The sequence below is a fragment of the Lissotriton vulgaris genome, chromosome 4_1, assembly GCF_964263255.1.
Source record: "Lissotriton vulgaris chromosome 4_1, aLisVul1.2, whole genome shotgun sequence".
NCBI classification, from domain to species: Eukaryota; Metazoa; Chordata; class Amphibia; order Caudata; family Salamandridae; genus Lissotriton; species Lissotriton vulgaris.
The window spans coordinates 1,276,322,718-1,276,346,834 of record NC_141691.1 but is presented as its reverse complement, the minus strand read 5'-3'; the positions used below and the strand labels follow the sequence as shown (position 1 = coordinate 1,276,346,834).

At 44.6% G+C, this 24,117-nt stretch overlaps 1 non-coding gene across 1 annotated transcript; it reads left to right on the top strand.

Moving 5' to 3' along the window:
* Positions 1-23,355: 23,355 nt before the first annotated feature.
* Positions 23,356-23,462, top strand: LOC147723129 (U6 spliceosomal RNA). Its single transcript, XR_015295411.1, has one exon. It is a non-coding gene; the product is annotated as a U6 spliceosomal RNA (small nuclear RNA).
* The last annotated feature ends 655 nt before the right edge of the window (positions 23,463-24,117 follow it).

The window sequence follows — 24,117 nt, the reverse complement described above, 5'->3', positions numbered from 1 at the left end:
GGGCTTCAGGGTCTGGTACGGCCAGTTCAGTAGTGGTGGAAATACCCCCTAGCATTCCGTTGGCACATCCAGAACGATTTAACGGAGACGCTGGGTCAGTGCAAGTATTTTTGACGCAAGCGATGATGCATTTTTCTTGCAAACCCCGATCATTTCCCACCAACCAGTCAAAGGTTGCGTTCGTCATTTCGTATTTAGTGGGGGACGCGGCTCAATGGGCAGTTCCGATAGTTAAGAGAAACGACCCCTTGTTACATGATTGGGATGCGTTTCAAGCTGAGTTCACGAAAGTATTCGATAGAAGAGCAGATACGTATACGGCGGATAAAGAGCTATTAGGCTTACGTCAGGGGAATCAAGATATAGTGACCTATCTGAACAATTTTAGACGACTAGTCGCTGAAACTAAATGGCCAGAAGCCAAGCAAGCATCAATCTTTCATCAGGGGTTAACTGAGGAAATGCAAGACATCATAGCGCAAATAGACCCCCAACCAGTGTCATGTGAGGATTTGATCAATTTGGTATTAAGATTGGATCATAGGATGAAGAATCGTAAAGGCGTTAGCGGAGCTAAGAACAGAACTATTCCCTCTTCTGTACCGGTGAAGACCCCTGATAGTCCGGCATCTCACAATCCTGAACCCATGGAAATTGGGGCGGTCCGTGCGGCCTTAACCGCTACCGAAAAGGAACAGAGGCGCAAATTTGGTCTATGTCTCTATTGCGGCAAAAAGGGCCATTTTGTGAGAGAGTGCCCTGTCAAACCCAAGTTTTCCAAATTCCGCTTAAATAGGGGGGTTTAAGCAGCTACAGAGAAACCGGCGGAAAACTGAAGGGCTCTGGGGATGATGAAGGGGTTCCCTGGAGTCATGTTAGTATCCCTTCTATGTCGAGTACTGTAGTGTGAGCACAACATTTATTCATCAAGATAATTTTGATGATTGGCATGATGGAGGTGCATACACATGCTATGGTGGATTCAGGGGCCACTGGCTTTTTTATGGACGTAAAGGAAGCGGAAAGAATAGGCATTCCTCTGATCCCTAAAGAAGAAGGTACCGATGTGTTTGCAGTAGATGGCAGGAAATTAAATACGGGGCCCATCAGTTATCAGACGGCCATGACAGAGATGAGGTTTGGGTTTCACAGAGAAAGAGTTTCTTTCAGCATAATCAAGGCACCACAGTATGGGGTAATCCTAGGCATTCCTTGGCTTAAAAGACATAATCCTGACATCAATTGGGAAACGGACACTATAGCGATGAATTCCAGATATTGTGAGGAGCATTGCTTTAGATACGCACAGAGTCCTTCGTTTGCGTTAGCTTATGGGGATCGGATAGCCACGGCAGCAGAAAAGGCAGTAACCCTTCCAGAGGTATATCAGGACTATGAAGGGGTGTTCGATGAAGTATTGGCCGAAGAGTTGCCTCCACATAGGCCATACGATTGCCAGATTGAGTTAATTCCGGGGGCAGTGATTCCCAAGGGTAGGCTGTATGCGTTGACGGAGCCAGAAAACGCTTATTTGAGAACATATTTAGACAAACTATTGGTTTTGGGATTTATCCGCCCTTCACGATCACCGGCGGCATCCCCTTTGTTTTTCATCCCCAAGGCCAATGGGGAATTAAGAGCCTGTGTAGACTTTCGAGCCCTCAACGCAGTAACGGTAAAAAACAGATACCCTCTGCCGTTAATTAACGTACTATTGGAACAGGTGAAAAAGGCCAAGGTTTTCACCAAGTTAGACTTGAAAGGAGCATATCATCTCGTGAGAATGAGAGCAGGGGATGAATGGAAAACGGCCTTCCAGACCAGGTATGGGTTGTTCGAATACCTGGTCATGCCTTTCGGGCTTTGTAATGCCCCTGCGGCGTTCCAGTTTTTCTTAAATGACGTGTTGAGAGAAATACTTGATAGACATGTCATAGTGTATATAGATGATATACTCATCTATTCTGAATCGGAGGATATGCACGTACAGCATGTCAAATCTGTCCTGAGTATATTACAACAACACCATCTCTACTGAAAACTGTCTAAATGTGACTTTCATGTCACCACCGTAGAATTTTTAGGGGTTATGCTCACCCCTCAGGGGCAGGAAATGGCGGAAAGAAAGATTCAAGCTGTTCGTGATTGGCCAAGTCCTCGAAACATCAAGGATGTTCAATGTTTCCTAGGTTTTGCCAATTTCTACAGGCGCTTTATCAACCAGTTTTCAAGAGTGGTGGCTCCCATAACCAGACTGCTGAAAAAAGACCAAAGTTTTGGGTGGGATGAGAAAGCCCAAGAGGCGTTTGTAACTCTAAAGGAGGCGTTTGTCACAGCTCCAATATTGACACATCCCAATACTGATATCCCGTTTATAGTTGAGGCAGATGCTTCAGAGGTTGCTATAGGAGCTATTCTTTCACAAAGAAATAAGACCACAGGACAATTACATCCAGTGGCTTTCATGTCACGTAAACTCACGGGTGCAGAACTCAACTACTGCATAGCAGAAAAGGAACTCTTGGCGATCAAGAATGCATTCACGTAATGGAGACATTTCCTCATGGGGGCCAAGCACGTAGTGACGGTTTATACCGATCACCGAAATCTCCAGTTTATGTCAGCGGCTAGACATCTCACCCCTAGACAGCTCAGGTGGATGCTTTTCTTTTCAGAGTTTCATTTCATCATTACTTTCAGGCCCGGAGCAGACAATCGAAAGGCGGATGCCTTGTCACGTCAATCCTCCACGAAGACGCCTGATGCTGGGTTAGAAATTCCAATAGTGGACCCGGTCAGGGTGGTCTGTGGTATCCAACGTGATGCCTTTTTGCAGGGCATACGGTATGGGATAAAAGCGGACCCTTGGAAGAAATGGTTGCAGGCACTTACAACATGGCTTTCCGATTAATCAAGGGCGATTGTTGATTCCTACTGAATCATTGCGGAAACAAATGTTCTCATGGTGTCACAATTCTCCCAGTGCTGGACACGTTGGAGGGGATAAAACTATGGATCTAATTCAGCGTAGATGTTGGTGGCCAACGATAAAAGACGATGTAAGGAGATGGGTGAATGAGTGTGATGTTTGTGCCCGCGCCAAGTCAGATCATCGTCGACCTGCAGGGCTTCTACAGCCTATGCCTACCCCTTCTACTCCATGGGAGCGTATTTCGTTGGACTTTGTGGTAGGTCTACCCAGAGATCATGGTTGTATGGCAGTATTGGTAATCATTGACTATTTGACTAAGATGGGGCATTTCATTGCTTGTCCTCAGGTGCCTACGGCGGGTCAATTAGCGCAACTTCTTATGATCCATGTTGTGCGCCTGCATGGCTTACCAAATGTCATAGTGTCAGATAGGGGCTCTCAATTTACTGCAAGGTTTTGGAAAGCATGGTGCTCCTCTCTCCATATAGAAACAGCTTTATCCACGAGCTTCCATCCCCAGACTGATGGACAGACGGAGCGTCTCAACCAGACATTGAAACAGTTCCTGCGTTGCTATGTGTCTCAGGGTAAGGATAACTGGGTGGAGCATCTTTGGCTTGCGGAGGTGGCATACAACAATGCGACACATTCTGCCACGAGAGTATCACCTTTCTATAGTACTTACGGTCATCATCCCCGGTTTCTTCCTTTTGTACAGCCCTACACAGAGGAGACAGTGCCTGAAGCTGCCAGAAGAGTTTCCCAACTCAAGATGGTATTGGAGAAGGTTCAGGACTCCCTAAAAACTTCTAAGGTGGCATATAAGAAGACGGCAGACAAGAGACGTCGGCCAGGTCCTTTGTATCAGGTAGGGGAATGGGTGTGGTTGTCCACCCGGAATTTCAGGTTCAGGCGTTACAGTGTGTTTAACCCTCGCTTCATTGGTCCATTCCGTGTTGTGAAGCGCATCAATCAGGTGGCGGTGAAGTTGCTGTTACCGAGGCATCTGAGTATACATCCCGTTTTCCATGTGTCCCTGCTCAAACCTGCAACTGCGGTGGTACGGCGCCTTCCCCCCCTCTGCTGGTACCTGAAGGCCTGGAGTACGAGGTGGAGGGCATACTGGACTCAAGGTGGCGGGGACGTGGTCTTAGGTATCTGGTGGCTTGGAAAGGTTACGGTCCCGAAGAGAACTCGTGGGAGCCGGCGTCTGGTGTTCATGCTCCTCGCCTGGTGGCTGCTTATCATCGCCAATTTCTTGAGCGCCCCGGTCCCCTTCGGCGCTCTAGGTGAGGGGGGATGTACTGTCAGATTCTGTCGCGCCTCGCTGTAAAGGGTACGGACGGGGTAGACACTACAAGTCTCAGAATGCTCAGCTGTTAGGAGGCGGGGTATAAGTAGACACCACTTCCTGCAGCCGGTGTCGGATATTTTGGTTCCTGACCACCAGCGTTCCTGTTGACCTTGCGGTTTGGAGTTCACCAGCGTTCCTGTCGACCTTGCGGGTTGGTGCAAGTCTGTCGAGAGTATTTCCAGCTTTGTTTCTTCGTTTTTGTCCTCCGTTGGAGAGCCTTTTCACCGGCTATTGCGGAGGACGGGCTTTCTTGTGCCGTGTTCTACGTTCACGTGTCTCCGTTGGCGAGCCTCTTTGCATCGGCTCATGCGGAGGACACGTTTGCTCAACTCCTAGACAAGGGGTTTATTCTGATTCCGTTTCCTCCGTTGGCGAGCCTTTTTTCACCGGCTATTGCGGAGGAAACAGTTGTTTGTTTTGAGTGCATTATTTACCAAAGTAAATCCTCCGTTGGAAAGCCTTCTTGCATCGGCTATTGCGGAGGATTCATTTCATTAAGTCCCAGGCTGGGACGAAGAGTTTTTCCTGCACCTGAAAGCACATTTCTTCAGGTAACCTTGTTCTCCTTTCATTTGGGTGACGTAACCCTTGTTTTTGTTTTTGGGAGATACTGTGTACTGAAGCTGCATTATTTAGAACCCTGGCTACATTTTCTTCAGGACTCTGAGGGAAAGATATCAGGGTATGTAGTATCCTTCTTTACCAGAATAGGTCTGCTATTACATGGGTCTTATGGGCTGTTTCAATAGTGAGGTTTGTGTTTACAGGGGAAGGCAGACACAGGCTGCATTTACGTGTTCTCAGTGGAAGAGAAGTATCTCCTGAGTTAGTGTTGTCTGCATTCCAGTTACAGGTATAAAACAGTATATCTTGCTTGTTAGCCATAGTACTAAGAAAACATTCGTTAGTGTTGATACCAATCATTATTTTTGTTTTCTGTCTTCACAGCTCTCCCTCCCTGCAGTCCCCTACCTTTCCTTCCTGTTTTTTGCCCTCACCTGATCCTTCTCTAGCCCACGGCTATATTAGCATTCGGGGCTTGGATAGATCTGGAGGTGGCCTATTTATACCACAAACTGATCCCGAGGACGGAGAGGATAACATCACCACACCCATAAAGACATTCAGTCACCCAAACAAGTGTTTTCACCTGCAGTCTTAACCTCATATACCTACTAAATCAACTATTTACACATCTTTGGACAGTCACACACCTCCCACTCAACCACACATACATTCACTATCCCATACAAATACTTACTTAACTAATTAATACTAATATAAACTTTCACACACCTAGTAATCAACTTATGTAGTAGTTTACAGAACAACAGATAAAGTGAAACAGAGATCCACACAATTGAATCACTATCTCATATATTTAGTCAGAAACTTTAAATTACTCACTTAGACAGTCAATCACATTTCTACTAAATCCACCATCGAGACAACTATACATCCACTCATTCTTCAATGCACATTGTTATATATATAATGCTTATTTAAATATCGATCCAAACAACATTCACTGGATGATGTCACCAGTGATGTCATCAGTGATGTAATTTGAGATGTCATCAGTGATGTCACTGACCATGTCACGAATGATGTAATATGTGACATCATCAGCAGTGGGTTGCGGGCGCGCGAGTTATAGTTAGTACAACTAACTATAAAGGAGGAATTTCAATGGTTTTGGATGAGTGCAATGTCCAGCTAAATATAACACCCCTAAAACGTATGTTTTTTTAAGTGAATATATATATATATATATATATATATATATATATATATATATATATATATATATATATATATATATATATATATATATATATATATTATGTTATATATATATATATACATATACATTTATATTTTACATACTGGCAGTCGCCAGTAGGTAGTTATAGTTAGGACCAAGTTTCCATAGGAAGAACATTTTTTTGTTTTGCTTATAACTTTGGCGTTGTTTGATGAAGATTTGTGAAATTTTCAAAATGAATTCTTTGTGCATATCAGCTCCTTTGTTGAAAGTTTGGGGGTGATTCGTCAAGGGGAGGCAAGAAAAAAGGGGGGTCCCAAAATGTTTTTTCTCCATGTTAATTTTCATAGAAACTTTAGACAAGACTACAGGTCGAACAGGTGAAGAGAATTACCCCAAATTGGCAGGAAGAATGGTATTGGTCCAGAAAGCACGCTTTTGTTTATTTGGTGTAAATTCGTTCAGTAGTTTTGGAGAAATATCAAAATTTACAGACATCGATATTTGGGAATTCTGCAATCTGATTGACTGAGGCGTTACGAGCATGAGCTTGCTGCTTATTGGCTGCGAGCGGTGCAAGCGTTTGCAACTAGGAAGTGTTGGTCGCCATTTTGTGATTCTGTGTAAACGAGTAAAGGAAAAAAAGGGTATAAAGAGTGGGAAAGAGAAGGGTAGGAGCGCTAGGAGCTTTGCGGGGTGTTGGTTGAGGGTGTGCCATAGAGGGAGTATGAAGCAAAGTATTGACACTTACCGGTGTGAAAGTTGTGTTTTGCCCAGAGTGAGATGGTGGTGAGGTGATGTGCCGGTAAACTCTGGGATAAAAGCATGCGCCTAAACCGTGAGCTGAGTGCTGTAAACTGATGTGCTGTGGACGCTGTAGCATACTGGCCAAAGCAAAGTATTTACCCTTACTGGTGTGAAAATGCTGTTTTGCCTAGAGTGAGATGGTGCTGAGGCGAGGTACCCGTGAACTCGGCGATGAAACCGTGCACCTAAACTGAGAGCTGAGTGCTGTAAACTGATGTGCTCTGGGCGCTGTAGCATACTGGCCGCTGTAGCATAGCTGTGCAGGTGATGTTAGTATGCGTTTAGACTATAGCAGGAGTGGGAAGCAAACTACTCACTGGTACCGCTCTGAAGACTCGAGGATGAAACTGTGAGTCTAAGTTGTGAGCTGATTGCTGTAAAGTGATGTGCTGTGGGCACTTTAGGATACTGGCCGCAGTACCATACCCGTGTAAGTAGTGTTAGAATGCGTTTATACTATACAGGGAGTGGGAAACAAACTACTCACCCCTACCGGTCTGAAGACTCGAATGCAGTGTTTTAGCAAGCAGGAATAAAGAAATAAACATGAAGAATATAATGCAGAATGTTGCAATGCCACAGAAGACAAATGGTGATATCAGGTGTGTGTAAGAAAGTGGCTCTGTGTAATAAAGCGATGGAGTTTGAAAGTTATATAAAAAGTGTCTTTATTTAAGTGCCATAAATGGACCCACTGGTGCAATAGCTAAGGCATCCAGCTGAGGCAAACTCTAAGCTGTTCTGCTGGATTCAAATTTAAGCTCTTGTATCAGTGAATTCCACATTACATGTTACAGTTCCATGGGACATCAACAATACCTATTAGGCTTGAATGACTCTAAATTTTATAACATAAAGGTAGGATATGATTACCACATGTATCCTTTAGGATAACAAAAAAAATGATTTTGCAAAATGTAATCATCACACTTTTTAGGTACTCTGGTACTGCTTTTTTGTAACACAAAATTATCAACAGTAGAACAGTCAGGAATCTGTTGTACAGTAGATTCAGTCTGGTGCGTGTCAGAATTGGTAATAGTTCTACCCACACTGGAACTTTGAGGACGCATACAAACATTGCGCTTCTGAGAAGCACATCCGGTACCCTTCTGGTCAAACCATACATTATTGTCTTCAGCTCTTTCAAAAAAATATTCTTGTGCAGAGAGCTAAGGCATCGAGCTGAGGCAAACTCCAACCGCTTCTGCTGTAGTCAAACAGAAGCTCCTGCATCAGTGAATTCCACATTACATGTTACAGTTCCATGTGGCATGAACAACAGCTATTAGACATGAATGACTAAATTGAATAATGGAAATAAAGGTAGGATACGATTACCACACTGTGCCAACGAGTTCCTAAACAATGTTGTGTTTTTTTATCTTGATCGCCAGATTGTGAGCACAGGCTGAGGAAGAGTAAATTTGTGTGAAAGGGCTTTGTGGATAACAGGCTGGCAGAGAGATGTATGCACACGGAATAGACATGGTTCCAAAATGGATGTCGGGTTTATGCTAATTTAGCGAGTAAATAGCGTATTTGCATAGACCATACATCACCGATCCCTGGTTAGAGCGGAGACGTAAGGGGCAAAAATGAAAACAGAGTTCAAATGAATGAGCATACTTAGGAAGTTATTATATGAGAATAATTCAATTTAAAGTGTAGTACAAACATTGAAAGGAAAAAGTCAAAAAGTTGGGAAAAATCAATCCAAGAATAAGGTGAATTTCTTACAAGTCTTGGAGATTTCAGTCCGGAAGTTCTTCAGCAGCTTGAAATGCGTAATGTTCCAAGAGCCCATTTTTGCCATTGTGTGAGAAAAGCGAAGCAATCCAATTCATATTCTCGAAGGGACAGTAATGTTCCTCGAATGTTGGAGCGCCAATTTGAATTGGCAGGCAATCTGCAATATTGTCAAAGGTCGCACGTTGCAGGAGATCTTTCGCGGCTGCGCAGAAATCCCATTCCGCCACAATACCTTTTTGCTTTGCATCTACCAGTGCGCCACTGCCTGAACAATTAAGTTCATGGTTTTCAAGATACTCTATTACCTGCTGGATATCGGGGGTAATTGTTGGGATGTTGACAAGGCATAGATCAATTTGCCAGTCGAATGGGCAAGTTTTGCAATAAAAATATGGTTGTACGCAGTTTGCATATGTGTAAATAAATGTCATGTTGTAACTGGCTCCGATAAAAGATAAAGCCAGGCAGCCAAAAAGTTGTTCCATTTTTTCACAGTATTGATGTAGCTTCGTGTAGAGGTGTATTCTGTTGGACATGGTTGTTAGCACAGGGAGCGCAGCCATTTTTTACAAGCAAAAATAGTCGTAGAATGGCCGCAAAGAGAGCGAGAATTATGGGCACTGTTCCTGTTATTCCATAGATGATCGAATAAATGAAGCCTGGTATTATACCCAAAAAGGTTTGAAAGAGTGTGAGAAGGCCGGAGGAGACCGTGCTAAAAAAGTTTGCCAAACCTTGAGTGTGGGATGTGTTCAAAATTGTGTAACAATTCACAAAGTGTAATGAGAGGTTCGTATTTAAAAGGGACTGTATTTTACTTGAAGTTTGTGTTATCTGCAAGGAAATTATGTTAAAAATTTCAGAACAAAACAATTAATTCTTCTGAAAACATACAGTGTCAACAATGTAAATTACCATTTCATACTAATAAAAAGTTTTTTTTTAAAACACATAAATGACATTTTCTCAAATAAAAAGGACGCTACATACAGACCTAAATGCAAAATAAATACAGTACAGTATATGCGCATGGAAAAGATAGAGAATCCAACAAAGCCTAGAAGATACCAACTATATACAAATCCAATACCTGTGGTATTAATTTGCGAATGTAGTAAGGCTATTGGATCCCATTAATTGGTTGAAATAACATTCGAGCGAGTATTACTATTGGGGTGTTTTTGTTCTGTACATCTTGTGTTATTGATACCTTTATACTGTACTGTATTTATTTTGCATTTAGGTCTGTATGTAGCGTCCTTTTTAATTGAGAAAATGTCATTTATGTGTTTTAAAAAAAGCTTTTTATTAGTATGAAATGGTAATTTACATTTTTGACACTGTATGTTTTCAGAAGAATTAATTGTTTTTTTCCGAAATTTTTAACATCATTTCCTTGTTTTAATAAAAGATTGTAAACGTTACACTTTAGTTTTTGGTGTGTCCCTTAAATATATGTTTAAGGATTTTTGAACATTAAATAGCAATTGTCCCTTGCACACTGTAATCTCTAGTACCATTCCAGGGATTTTCTCTAGACTTACCTCCTCTTTAAGATAGCAATATGTAAATGGCAGAAACCACTGCTCGTGAATAAACGTGCTACCTTATATAATCACATGCAACATGACAAACAACATGTACACCTAGCAGTCACAATGACACTATGTACTGTGGGAACTGTGGCTAGCCATGTATACAAACCAATCATGGAATGGCACCTCTGCCACACAATGCAGAATTCAGGGAGAGATGGGAGTAAAATATGTGCAAAGGTGGGATGTGATTTTCGATTATAAAAGTATACAAAGCAAAGTGTTGAGGGGATGTGCCAGACAGACTTGAGTATGCAGAGCACAAACATGTACATGTGAACATACACTGATGGTCTATTGAGTGAAGTAGACAGTGGACGCAACCTTGATCGTACAGTCAGTAGGGAAGATTATGAAAACATAGTGCATACGTGCACCCTCCCTCCCAAATCTTTAGCGTAGTGGTCTGGCTCGGCGTACGCAAGGCTTGCGTTGGGGTATAAATAAAAGGCATGTTACTGTGGGTTTTGGTCAGTAATGGCGAAGGTGTCTGCCAGGTCTGCCTAGCTTACATCGCAATGAGGTTGACCCCATGAGCGAAGGTGGGTGCGTGAATGATGCTCTCAGCCTGCTGGTATCCAGAAATTGTCATGGCCGCTGCGACGCACATATGCCCCACAGTTCACCTTTCGCTACCTCATTATGTGAAAGAGGGCCCACCACCTGCCAGTGGAAGCTCCGGGGCTGAGGTCTGCGAGGTACTAACACAGTAGTCCAACAGGTAACAACAGTGGAACGGTGCCTTGATCGCATAATGGACGATGTTAGAATTGCATCCGAGAGTCGAGATGAAGGTACTCCCTTCGACCAGGTGCAACCAACTCTAGGTCCCAACAGTGAAACAGTATCTTGATCTCACAATGGACAATGTTAGAACTGCATCTGAGAGTGGAGATGAAGGTACTCCCTTCGACCAGGTGCAACCAACTCTAGGTCCCAACAGTGAAATGGTATCTTGCTCCCACAATGGACGGGGTTCGATATTACCTGTTGCTTTGTTTTCATAGAACTCCCTCCGTTGAGGTGCATCACAATCTGTGTTTGCGTAGCTAACTGCTGCACATGATTATTGTTCTTGGTTGACACCAGTCGGTGGAGTACACCGCAGTACAGCAGGTCCGAACAGTGAAACAGGGTCTTGATTCTATGATTGAGGATGTCAGTGATAATTTCTGTGTACCCCATCTGACCAGGTGAAACCAACTGTAGGTCCCAACAGTGTCTTGATCCCACAATGGACGAGGTTAGAACTGCATCTGAGAGTGGAAAATAAGGTACTCCCTTCAACCAGGTGCATCCAACTCTAGGTCCCAACAGTGGAACAGTGTCTTGATCCCACAATAGACGATGTCCGATATTACCTGATGCTCGGTTTTCATAGAACTCCCTCCGTTGAGGTGCATTAGACTCTGTGCTTGCGTAGCTAACTGTTGCACATGATTATTGTGCTTGGTTGACACCAGTCGGTGGAGTACACTGCAGTACAGCAGGTCCGAACAGTGAAACAGGGTCTTGATACTATGAATGAGGATGTCAGAAGTTGAAGTCTGTGATTATTTTTGGGTACCACCTCCGATCAGGTGCAACGAACTCTAGGTCCCAACAGTGGAATGGTATCTTGATCCCACAATGGACGATGTTAGAACTGCATCTGACAGTAGAGATGAAGGTACTCCCTTCGACCAGGTGCATCCAACTCTAGGTCCCAACAGTGGAACGCTGTCTTGATTACACAATGGAAGATGTCCGATATTACTTGTTGCTTGGTTTTCATTGAACTCCCTCCGTTGAGGTGCATCAGACTCTGTGCTTACGTAGCTAACTGTTGCACATGATTATTGTGCTTAGTTGACACCAGTCGGTGGAGTACACCGTGGTACAGCAGGTACGAACAGTGAAACAGGGTCTTGATTCTATGATTGAGGATGTCAGAAGTTCACATTGTTGAATAGTGTCTTTGGCCTACACTGCGGTCGGCAGGGCTCACAATTTAGATTGAGTGGTGATTGTTTAATTACAGTCCAGTAGTCAAGTAACTAGAACGTCTATTGAAATATACACAATATCCTTTTAGTATACTTGCTTGATGAATTTTTATTTTAGATGACTTATAGGTTTACTACAATGACCAAATTCATCTTGCAAGTTCAAAGGAACACTGAATAGTCTATATTGTGGACTGCAGAAATCGCTATTCGAATTGTTTTGATTAATTTATTGCTGAGTGTTCTATAATTTATGTTGTTGTATTTTGTGAAGAGGAAGTGAGAAAAAGTATTTATGGATGTCTGTGTGAGTACTGCCTTCAATTTACACTGCAGACAGCAGTGTTCACAATTCAGATTGAGTCGCTATTGTAGATGACGCAGTCCTGTAGGAAAAGACATTGCTCCAGTGCGCTCTATCTGCACCACGCATACGCATCATTGCAGGCTCCGCACACGCTTTTTTTTTGCTTAGCGTACTGCAAACTATGGATCTCAAGTCAATGCCACATGGCTGTGGGCCTTTGCTGACCGCTCTGTCTGGCTTACACTGCAGACAGCAGTGTCCACAATTCAGATTGAGTCGCTATTGCAGATGATGCAGTGTTGATGGCAACAGATATTGCTCCTAGTACGGCCCACCCGCAGTACGCATCATCGCTGGCTGTGCACATGCTGAATGCCTTTGATGTGGCTATGTGAGTGCACTACAACTGATGGAGCATTTATGATATAATCTTTTTGTGTATTATTTCAGATCTATTGAATGTCTCTCAGTATACCACAAATTGTGTTTCTTTTACGATAAAAACATTTCTTTATTATTTCACATCTACTGTCCCTACTTTACTGCAGCACAAATATTGATTCTTTTAATATTGAATCGCTGGGTGTGATGCAATGATTACTGTTGTAGTTGATGCTAGCCGCAACCATTCCCTCAGGGCTGCTTTAAACTCACCCCACATGCATACAGCACAGACGTCACTGGATATGTGATGCTGGTAATAAAAAAGAGTTGATCGCACATGCCAGTACCCACTTCCACTATCTATCTGTGTCCGTGTGTTCATTATCTATGCAATATACTTCCTCTGGGCCGTACTACATTACATTGTGCTGTGGACAGCGTATGTAACCATGTTACCTCTGGTCGTGGAGACAACTTTGGTTATGTAACTGTTAGGTGTATGGCCATCACAGGTAGAAGGCTACTTTACAAAGTATGAATATTGATAAAGATGATGGTTGCATGTTGTGTGTAGTGTAAGATATGTGTACATTGTAAATGCAGTACAGAGATCGACTAAAATGGGTGGCATTTTCCAACTGTTACAATGGGAAATGTTATGAACTAATGATATGCTTTTTTTTATCGTCACATGGCAATCGTGCACCCAGCGCGCAAGGAGACTGCACCCGATGTGATTTTGAGAAAATATATTTACTATAATATAAGTTTATTACATTTAGAAATATATAAATGTTTAAAATATTTTTGATTATCGCTTGCTCTCATATACACTTTAAAGTTATTTAGATATAGTTTTGAGACAAAGAAAAATGAGGGAATGGCATACGCGGCGCGACACCGTACGTCTATGATGTAACACAAGGTGTGGCTGCGTCCACTCATCGCATACGCAGCGCGCAGCGCGCAGCGCGCAGCGGGCACGACCCCATACGTATATGACGTAAAGCGTGGCTTGAAAGTGCGTACCCGTCGCCTACCAAAGTAGCAGCTGGCTTGACCTCATATGTATATGTTGTTACGCGGGATGCGGTGACACAAACATGTCGGACACGAAATGCGCATCATTTAAATGTGGTGGATACGATTCGTGTGCTGATTGAGCTTGGTAGACTACCTGTATGGGACTGTAGTTTTCACAAAAAATAATGATATACATTTTTTTGGGGAAGATATAAAACATTACATAATTTTTAATGTTACAAAAAGGATAATAGAGTTGCAAAATATTAAAAAACGATTAGAAAAAATATAGGTTTTATGAATATTAAAATATGAAATTAACATTTAAAAAACCTTTGAAATTCACTGAAAAACCATAGGTTTTACAGAAGATATAGTTAAGAATTTGCAATTAAAAAACCTTAGAAATTCACTGAAAAAAACATAGGTTTCAGGGACGTTATAGTTAGTTGGACATTTGACTCATATAAAACCAGAGAAATTCGCCAGTTATAGTTAGCTGAGCTAACTATAACTTGCGCGCCCACATTGCACTCCTGATGATGTCACATATTACATAACTCATGACATGGTCAGTGACATCACTGATGACATCTCAAATGACATCACTAATGACATCACTGATGACATCATACATGTGATAATCTGATGCACATACTGATGCTCTAATATAAACTTTGGTACACCCACTCTAAAATACAGACTACTATTTTTGAAACCATACACACAACAATGCCAGATACTACACACCACCGACTGTTTCCTTGGTCTATACACACATTTAGTGACTTATACATACAGTTACTCATCAATACAGTACTATAATATGTACTCAGACACCTATACATATAGCCACAATCTATCACTCATCCATAGAGTTACTCACACACCTAGTCCGTCATGCAAAGAATGAATTACATACTCATTTACTCATGTATACAGGTATACACAGCAAGTGAGTTATTTATACACACATCACATCACTTATTTATGCAGATACTAACACATACTTACTGTCTTATATAATCGCTGATACAAGCGGACACTCATTTATACACCCACCCTTCAAATAACTTACTCTCACGTATAGTCATTTATATACACCAACACTCACATATACTGCCTTAAAACATATGTAGTTACTCACACATATACCACTGAGACATTCATTCACTCACCAACACACCCGTACACGCACTCACACACCCATACAGCCCTTCACATATGCACTCTTGAACCCATACACCCAGTAAATCACTCACACATCTATGCACAAAGTCACACCCCCCACCCACCCACACAAGCACTCAGGCAGCCATACAGATACTCAGACAACAAATCAATAACCCATATAGACACTCATGTAGCTACTCACCAACCCATGCAGCCGCTTACACACCAACTGAGAGACTAATACAGACTTTCACACAGTTTAGTCACTAACTCATGCATTCAGTAAAACACGTTCAATCACTCACTTATACAGTCAGTCACGGACCTACTAAATAATCCCTTCAGCCACTTGTAAATCCACTCATTCTTCAATACACCTTGGAATAGATATATAGGCAAACTAATTAAACTTTACAGAAATAAACATTTATTGGATGATGTCATCAGTGATGTCATTTGAGATGTCATCAGTGATGTCATCAGTGATATCACTGGCCATGTCATGAGTGATGTAATATGTGACATCATCAGCATTGCATTGTAGGAGCGCGAGTTATAGTTAGCTCAACTAACTGTAACTGGCGAATTTCTCTGCTTTTATATGAGTCAAATTTCCAACTAACTATAACGTCCCTGAAACCTATGGTTTTTTCAGTGAATTTCTAAGGTTTTTTAAATGCTAATTCCTAACTATAACGTCTGTAAAAGCTATGTTTTTTTCACTGAATATATAAATATAAAGCAATACAAAAATATAGTTAGATTTAGGTATTTCAAGCAAACAACACTGCTTTGCAGTGAAAGGTGGTTGGACAAATTAATGTTTGTGGCAAGATGCTTTGTCTGCTGTTGTTCTGTATCACCTCCCTGTACATTCAGTAACTTTGATGATGGGGCACATTGGGGGTGGGGGGCAGGATAAATAGAGCTGGAGCACTGGTCTAATCTGGCCCCTTCTAGAGCAGCGGTGGCTAGCACAGGTAAACTCAGTGGGGCGGTGGGTGGGCCTGGGCGCAGCAGGAGGGGAGCTGACAGACGACATAATAGGTGTTACTTATTTATTTAATTATACTATTCTGTTGTATGTCTATTTCCATCTGCACCCTCCCACCACCTGCCCCACCCCACCCCACCACCTGACCGTTTTTACCTGTGCCGTCCACCACTGTTCTATAGGCTTCACTGATTTTTTTCCCTTACACAATATAAGGAAAACAGTTTTTTGTTGTGAAGTATTTCAGGCCTGAGCAAGCATTAGTGCCACAATTACTTCCTTACAAGGATCGAAGCTCCCAACTGCAGTGCCTAAATCTCACACAATAGTCCAAGGTCTACTCAGGGAAGGTGGTGTGGGCTAGTAATCACCATCAGCTGGCTGGCACCCAATAATAACACTCAATAAATGATTGTCCAGTCTTTGTTTTGTATTTAGAAAAAGCAAATTTACATTTATTACACACGCACACACACACAAACTACTAAATACTATGCCGTAATTTACAAATATATACATATGGTAGGTGAAAATACCTTGGTGACACCTTGAAATCACTATTGACCAATAAATAATGGTCATATTACAATACCACCCTCCCATACTAGATAACACAGTACTGAATAGGTGGGCATCACTTTAATTATAGCAGGAGTATTGGTTTATCACATTTAAAGACCAAGAATCACATAAACCGCCTATATATTACTGACATAAATAACCATGTTTTATCTGCAACCATTATTATCAATAAAGCATTGCAATATTTCTAATAAATCAGTCAGCAATACATCTTTTAATAAAACATTGCAAACAACATAGCATGTGTCTGTGTCTTTCTTAAACCATTTTAGGTCCCAAATCATCCAGCCATAGGATCCACCACTTGAGGGAAAGACTGTGAGGGTGGGGGAGGTTATAGATTACTTGACCATGTACACTTAGGATCAGTTCTTAAATTTCCTGGGGGGGACTAGTGCATCGCCTGCAGCATCCACACAACTTTCTTTCATACCGTTGGTGGTGGCACTGCCATTCTGGGGCCACCACATGTGAGAAACTTTAAGTAAACAAAGTCTGCAGTGCATTATGAGGTGCTCCCTCCAAGGATGCTGAATATAGAATTAGCTGCTTCATATGTTTGCTTTGCTGTGCTATGCACGCCATGTTTTCTTTTGCTCTGTGCAGTGGCTGCACAGTGCCACCCGGGACAATTCAATGTACTTTTTTGCTGGGGTAGAGCGGAAAGCCCACTTCTTCCACTGCCCAGACGGCTCTGGTGACTGCCGCCAGGGGAGCCGGCCACTGGGTTCTTTCTGTCTGTGCAGCCAGAGTGCTGTTCTTGAGGTGATTGCACTGCTCCCTCCGGACATAGGATTAGGGACCAGGGGTGAGCCTATTGCCTTTTTTGGGGGGTGGTGGCTCTCCCCTTCTTACTCTGTTGCGATCTTGAGGATTGGGTCCCAGGCCCTTTCTTGGCATATGCCAGCCCAGGCATTAGCATCCCTGGGCCTCATGGAGCTCTGGAGGGGAGGTCCCACGCATGCCACCTCCCTGGAACAATAACTACTTATGAAACTCTAAGACACTTGGTCACCTCAGGGTTTTTTCGGTGGATTGCAGTGGAGCCCCACATGCTCTGTCATTTGATCCTGGGGATCAAAAGTAAAATCCTCTCCCTTTTAATTCTCAAACCAGCCTTGGCTGATTTTTATTAACTAAATGAGTTTTATTTTCAGATGTATTATTAGTAATCAAATGTATGTTTTTTATTATTATGTCCACTTTGTATGTTTATGAAAATGTTATCTATTTGTATGATTTTTAACTGTTTACATTAAAATCTTGACCATTTTTATTTTCCTTGTTCACCTTTAGTTTTACTGTCAATTGATGTTACTTGTTTTGCCATTGTTATTGATTGCCTAGGGTGTTTACTCACACATTGTTGTCCCTGCCCTAGGATTCCACTGGTATCAGTGTCCAGGGGGTCCTTGTTTTTCGCAATCCCCCCAATATAAGAATCGTGACATTAAGAAAGCTTTTACTAGTGAACGTCTGCAAAATACCTTGTCTAAAAATCGGGGGCATGACTGGCAAGGCTGCTCGGCTTATGAAAGGGCATGCTGAATAATATAGCAAATGCACTCTCTAAACACCAATGATAAAAACATTGTACTGTACCTCTTTGGTAATGAGATTCAGTCGTTTCAGGACTGAAAGGCTGATATCTGTGCCGTATTTCTCATAGTAGTAATTCGTATTGATTTTTATTTAACTTATTGCATGAAAAAAGCATCACAAAATGGCCACCATATTTTGGTGTTTGAGTGTGGGCTGTATGACCTGTCGGCGTCGGGAGTAATCGAAGTTGCACCTGCCGGGGTTGTAGTATTTTAAATCTCTTGTTCCCTTGTATTATACTGAAAAGGAGGTAAACTAAACGTTCATAAAAATGTTTTTTTTTTTTTAAATGTAAACAGCACAGTGGTTTACCAGCCGTAACACTGAAGGGTGCTAATTTTATGGCAAATGTGCACATGGATGGCAAGCAAAAATGTCGTAACTCGTGAAAATTCGAGACACTGGCTCAAAGGGGGCTGATCCGATGCCCTATACCATAAGTTGTGGTGGGCGCAAGAAAAATGTATGTGAATTAGTGCTGTGTGCTTTGAATGGGTGTGTGCATGGGTATGTGCTAGCGAATGATGGGTGTATGTGTGCGCTTGTGAATGGATGGGTGTGAGTGCACATGTAGATGGGTGGGAGTGAGTATGTGTGTGTGGGTGCTTGTGAGGGATGGGAGGAAGGGACTGTGCTTGTGCATGCCCGCGGCCCGCCCCACTACTCGTCGACATTACGAGCCGCCACTGTGCAGCCCTCACATGTGTGCACACAGGTGACAATCGTTTTTAGATGTAACCAGCCACGTTCCCAACCCTAACTGTATAGCAGCAGCCTTATCTTAAAAGGTGGACAATGGCACAATGGCAGTAAACAATTACCCTGTAATTAACACAGATGAGACACAGCTAGTGAGAATCAAACTCAGTAAAAAGCCCAACATCCCAGTGATCAAAAAGTGAAACATACAAGGGGGATTAAATGGGCAGGAACAAAAAGTACACAAAAATGATGTGACATTTGGAAAACTACACCGTAAAAAACTGTGCAACTTTTTTGGTGCAGGAGAGTCGAGAATATCTTTCAGAAGACTGGTTTGAGCAGATGATAACTCGCGGAATGCTTTTTCTCAAGCAAGTGCCGTTGCAGGTATTTCCAGTCACTTTTGAATGTGAGGCATTCCCTTACATTCAATGTTCATTTGAGATACCCCAATGTGCATTACACAAAATGTACACGTTATTTTCCATTAATTTCATAACTTGTCTCGGTTTGTCACAACCCAACGAATGTCTTCAATCGGGAATACAAATAGTGTTTCATGAATTTCTTGTTGTAACCCTAAAAAGGGAAATACACATTTTATGAAAATAGTTCAAAGAACCAAACCACGTCAACGCTTGTATATATATATATATATATATTTTTTTTTAAAGCATGCACGTACAACGCCCTGCAACATATTAACTGGAGCACGCTGCTTTAATCTTTAATTCTGTGCTTAATGGTACAGAACCGACTGTCTACGCTTTCCCATGACTCTTTAAAAAAAAAGACTGATAATTTGCAAAGAAACCCAATCAATAAACAAACTGTCCCTAATCAGCCGGAGAGCTGGCAGAATGACATTCCATTATCCCGTCAAGCATATTGCAATCAAATGCATGAAACCTCAAAGGACAGAGCTCCACCCATCTCTTGACAACTTACACTTGCTGCCTGTGCCCGACATCTCTCGCAGTTGTCTTGTTCTTACGTCTTATTTTTTTTATGCAAAGGAAAAAAAAACATGCGCACTGTACCACCTCTTAGCCATATATTTGTATGTCATCTTCCGCTATAACATGGTGTAATTTTGCCTGTTGGGCGGGAAGGCCCCCTGTGGTGACGGCATTGTGTCACTTCCGCGCGGTGACAGCTGATTCTCCGTAGACAGCGCTGTCACAGAATCAGAGACTTCCACATGTACGACTGAAATTAACTTCTGCTGGTCTGACATTTCCCACAATCAATACTCACAGAGGCCTTGTCTCCAGGATCAAAATTCATAAATCAAACGCAGATAGCATGAAATAAGGTATTTGATAAATCCATTAAGTGGAGTGGAAGTGTCTGTCTCCAATCTCTCTACAAGCCGAAAGCTAGTACCTTTGAGGGTAACAACATATATTACTTCGATGTATAACGTACAACGCTGCCAGTTTCTCTAGAAATTTAAGTGACGAGTTGTTGTACACATACAATTTTCACCTCTATCACCTGCAACATCGTATTATTTAAGAGGCTAACTATATTTGATAATTCAGGACGGGGAACACCCTTGGATGCAACAAACAAGTATATGTTTCTATGTTCTGTCCATATGTCTCTCCATTTCTATTCTAACGTGGCACTTGAACGCCCCGAGCAGTATTGCAGGCTCATGCGTATGGTGCATTGAGTATGCCAATTTTGGAATGCGCACGAGTCACATACTTAAACAAAAAAACAAAAACAAAAACAGCAGCATGAATAAAACCGTAAAATGTTATTTGAGGAATCGCGCCCTCTGACCCCACGTGATGGGCGTAGGTGCAATCTGGGCGGGGTTATCGTAAGAAGGGTCACAACTGACTCAGTCAGCAGCACATCTGATTGCTGTCAAGGTGTAAAGGCGGGCAGCGCGCTTCACCCATAACAGGCAGCCTAATGAAAAGGCTAATGAAACTGGACAAAGGCCTTAATAGGACAAGAGGCTTCTCCAATCACAATGTAATCCACTGCTATGGGAGCCTGTTATTTGTTAAAGAGGCAGAGCACTGCAGTTGGATTGAAACTGTGAGGTGCAGTGGCAGAACAAAAGGTAAAAAAAAAAGCCAGGCAATATTCCTTCGGTAGTGTTATTCTTTAAAATACTTCATGAAACTACATGTACATGGGACTGGAGTTTTTTAAAAAATCATAAGCATAACGCAAAATTAGATTTTGGTTCAAATGCATTCCTAAACCAATGAGAAATTTCAAAGTGCACACATTACCTCCTCGTTAGTCTTCCTCGCCACATGACTTACATAGTGAGCATAAGCTCCACGACAGAACCCTCCAAAGCAAAAAAAAAGCCTCCCACCCCTCCCAACATGGCCGACCAGTCCCACCTGACCTCTATAAGAGGCGGACCGGCCCAACCAACAGCCTGTTTTTTTTGTTCTGCGCGATTCTCTCCAGAGGCGCTGTTCAGGTAAGATGGGCCGGCGTGAGCTGGCCCTTGGGTTTTAGGGTTGAGGACCTGCTCTAGCGGTCCCTGGTGCCTTATGCCTAAAAATCCCCCCCCTCTTCCTTCCCCCGGTCCTATGGGGCCGGTTAGGTGCTGCTCTAGCGTGCCAGGGGTTTACAGGGGGGGGGAGGGGGGGCGGCCGGGGATGTGGGGTGTTGGTACATTCCCGGTTCTCCCCAGGTCGTTACTGAAGGGTCCTGGCCCGTTTGGGGGCTTCGGGTCCAGCGCTGGTGGTTCCCCTGGGTGTGGGAGGCTCCGGTTGCTTTCAAATGCGCTGGACGCATGGGATGAATTCCCGGTTTTGTGTGCTGTACGGGCGTCTCCTGTGTAATGGTGATTGCCGTGCATGTTTGGTCCCGAATGGTTTGCAGGTAGCTGTGTATTGTTCCACACCCGTTTACGGGTAGGGGTTCATTCACTTGCCTTTGCCCATGGGACGCTTCTGTGAACACTACGTGCTGGGTAACAGGCGTGCTGGGTTGTGTTCCTTATTCCCGGCAGCCTAAATTGACTTAGTGCCTCTTTGTGTATTCTTGCACTGAGCCTGGCCGGGGTGGTGCGCCTCGGCGTGCTGGGGCGCCTTTGCACATTACAAACGGCGCGTACGGGTCTGAAGACTGCGGGGGCGGGCACGGTCCTACCTTGGTTTTCTGCGAGGCGGCTCCGCTGACCGGGTCCGGCCTCTCCTAGCTGGAGTTCGGTAGCGCGGCGCTGGTCACTGCCGCCTCCATTCGAAAAAGTTTTTTTGCTTCCCTGGGGCCCGCGGCTGCTTGCCGCGCTGGGGTTGGCTCCGGGCGCTTCCCGCCTCTTGTGGGCGGGGTCTTGTTTTCGCCTGGGCCTGTGTTGGTCCAATGGTATGGGCTACGGCCCCTGAGGCCGAGGTCTCGCCCGGGCCCTGGGTTCGTATTCTGGTGGGCTTGCCTTCTGGTATATGCCGAGATGCGGAGCGGTGACTCCTGGTGATGCCGGGGATTTCGCCCGGCGCCTCTACCACTGAGCTGCATCCCCTCGACTGCAATCTGTCCGGACCGACGGGAGGTCGCTACTGGCCGCGGGTTGCCTATCCTGGGCGGCGCGGAGCTGTGCTGGACGCCCTTGGGGTCCAGGGGGTCGCCTCCCGGTAGGTGATTGTTTTTTTATCTTCTCCCGGCCACCTCTGCTCTTGGTGTCGTCCTCAGGCGGCTCTGCTTCGGCACGGCTGGGTTTCCCTGCTGGCGCGGCCGCTTGGTGTCTCTACGGCCACTGGTTGGGCGGGCGAAAGCTACCCACTGTTTCCGTTCCGTTCCGGCGTCCTGGGGGCCCGTGTTCCCCCGGTGGAACTGTGGTCCTGTGCTTCTGGTCACCTCTAGGTGGCGGGGGTCCTGGTTCCTCATCTGTCGCCGTCAGCGGGCCTGCTCCATTCACGCTTCGGCGAGATAGGTGCGAGTAATGGTGGTGGTGTAGTGTGGCTCAGGGAATGGCGGCTGACCCTGGTACTGTGGTCTGGCCCGGGACCTGGGTTCGGTTCCCTGCCTCGAGGGGTCTTAGGGTCCAAAATTTTCAACTGCCCTGTTAAGTCTCGCCTCGGTGGCTGCTCCGTTCATGTAGTCCCAATCTGAGTCTCTGGGCTATAGCTTGCTTATTCTCCATGCCGGCCCCCACGATACTACGGATACCTGGCCTCCTCCTTGGGGGTGTCCGGGTGTGGGCGCCTCAGAGGGTGTGCTGGGATTCCACTGCGGCATTCGTGCTAGCGCCGCCTTGGGGGTGAGTAGTGCGCTATTCTTGTCTCTGTTTCCGCTACAGAGCTGATTGGCATGCCCTGTCTTTCGCGTGACCTTTCGGTCTGATGTACGCGTTTCCCCCGTGCCCTCTGATATCACGGGTCCTCTGCTGGATTCGCTTGGGCAGGGCCGGGGTGCTCCTGGGTGCTCGCCTCGGCAGCGCATGGACTAATATGGGAACGTTACAGAGAGGATGTGCCTGGCACCCGCGCGTGGTTGACACGCAAATTCGTGATGCGTTCCTGTTTGTGGTTCCCGGCGGGGTCCGCCGCCCCGGGTACCCTCTCCTTTTGCGAGCTGGCGGTTCGGGCCTACTGGCCGATCCCGGATCTTCCCGTTCCGTGGTTGGGTCCCCCGCTCTCGGAGTCGGTGTTGAGCCGGCTATTTTCGGCTGGCCTGACTCCATCTGCAGGCCTGGTTCTTGAGCGGATGACGCTGCTTGCTCGGGGTTGTTCTTCTGGGGTTGTGGTTTTGCTGCTGGGTTCCCGCAGGTCTTCCACTTTCTCTTCCTGTGCCCGGCACTGGGCGTCCTTCTCGCATTGGCGCGGTCGGCTTGGTGCTGTCCCCGCCTCCGTGGTCCCCTTGCGGGTCTTGGTTTTCCGGACTGGGGGTTTTCCTGGGGCGTGGCCCCTTCTTCCCTGTGGGCCCGGTGGGCGGCCTTGCGGGCCTTCCACAGTCCGGTGTTCGACGGGCTGGTTTCCCTGGTGGCTCGCTTGGCTCCGGAGTTGTTTTCTCCGTCGCCCTCGGACGCTCTGCCGGTCTCCCCCTTGGGATCTCTCTCTCGTTCTGCGATCTCTTCAGGGTCCGCCCTTTTGAGCCCCTGGCCTCGGTGGCTTTACGGTTCCTTACCTTTTAGGTGGTTTTTCCCTGGTGGCAGTGGTGTCTGCTGGGCGGATGGGCGTGCGG